Genomic DNA, 1,634 nt, shown 5'->3' on the forward strand with positions numbered 1-1,634 from the left:
GGGTGGGGTGTGGGGTGAATGCCTCCTGTCTCCCACTTCTGTCTCTGACCTGAGCCTCTCTCTAACTTTCTCTGCGCCTTGATTTTCCTCCTCTGTAAAATGGGCTAATAATAGCCAACATGTCAATACTGGCCATGAGATCTCTGCTGAAAAAGTGACTGTGGTTGGTTGGGGAGGGTGAAGGGGGCCAGCGATTCTGGGGATTGGTGCGTAAGAGGAAGCACCTGAGACCCTTGGGACAGGGCCCGGCCTCTCCCCTGGCCCCCAGGGGGGTTCAGACTGGTCGCTTGGCCTTCCTGTGACCCCAGGAGCTGGAGAAAAAAAAAAGGAACCAGCCCTGCCACTCCCAGCTCCGCATGGCTGGCTGTGGTCCAATGCTCACGGGGTGACAACTGGGTTCCCAAGGAACCCAGGCTGCTAGGGAGGGTAGGGGCAGTCCCTGCCTACTCCTTGATGGAGCAGGGAGGCAGCTGTGAGTGTGTGGTGTGTGTGTGTGTGTGTGTGTGTGTGTGTGTGTGTAGGGCACTCAGAGGCACCTGAGGGCCAGCGTGAAGGCGGGTGGGCAGATGGTAGGGGCTGGCTGAGTGGGCAGCACTCCCCCTGCCCCCCCTCAGGAACACGTGTTCTATTGGTCTCCCATGAGAGGGCTGTGCCCCACTCTCCCCAGGGAGGCTCTCCCACAGGCAGGTGGGCCCAGGGGGAAGCACAGGGGGAGGGGCAAGTCTTTTTTTTTTTTTTCCGCTAAAAGTATTACAAAGGGTATTACATAAGTGTCCTTTTTTCCCCCCCACCCTTAGCAAGCCAGGGGGAGGGGCAAGTCTTGCCATCAGAAGCAGAGCTGAGAGTCTGGGAGTGGGGTGGGGGGTTCAAGAACACATCCCTCTTCCCTCCCGGTTCCCCTAGGAGGCGGCTCATGCCTGGAGGTCATCCCTCAAATGTACTGAGTCCAGAGAGGGTCCAGCCAACACGCGCGGCCATCGGCTGGGGGTCCTCCGCGGGCCCTTCCTCTCATTCCCGCCTCTGTGGGGGCTGGATGTGCAGGCAGAACCAGCAAGGGATGATGAATCCGCAGGGCTCCTGGGCCTAAGAGAGCTGATGGGCTCCGCTCCAGAATCTCCTTCTCCTCTTGAAGACCCCACACGCCTGGCGGCCCCTGGCGGCCCCCACCCTCAGGGCAAGTGCAGCCGGCCTGCCCCTCCCGGCCTCAGTTTCCTCCCCTGCACTCCTGCCAACGACTGCCCAGCTCTGTTCTCCTCCCGGCCGGACTCACTCTGGGGGCAGCCCAGAGCCTCTGCGTCGTCGGACAGGAGAGTCTCTCCCGATCCCTGTCCCGGAGCCCGGAGCCCCGCGGCTGCGCGCCCCGACACCAGGCGCGGCGGGACCACCGAGACGCGAGGACCTCCGCGCGGCCTAGAGCAGTCCCGGAAGTGCCCGCGGGCGGGGGGGCGAGGCTCCGGCTCTCGGGGGCACCGGGGGCTCCGCGTCAGCACAAGCACCGGGAGCCAGACCGGGTCCGCACGCGGGTTGGAGCAGCTCAGGTGCGGCCCCGCACCGTGCTTCGGGGCCCCGCCCCGGCCAAGTGGAGCGGCCCCGGCCCCTGCCCAGGGAGTGATCCGTGGTAGCTGGGTGCCCAC

The sequence above is a fragment of the Myotis lucifugus genome, unplaced genomic scaffold (genome assembly GCF_000147115.1).
Source record: "Myotis lucifugus unplaced genomic scaffold, Myoluc2.0 scaffold_276, whole genome shotgun sequence".
Lineage (NCBI taxonomy): Eukaryota > Metazoa > Chordata > Mammalia > Chiroptera > Vespertilionidae > Myotis > Myotis lucifugus.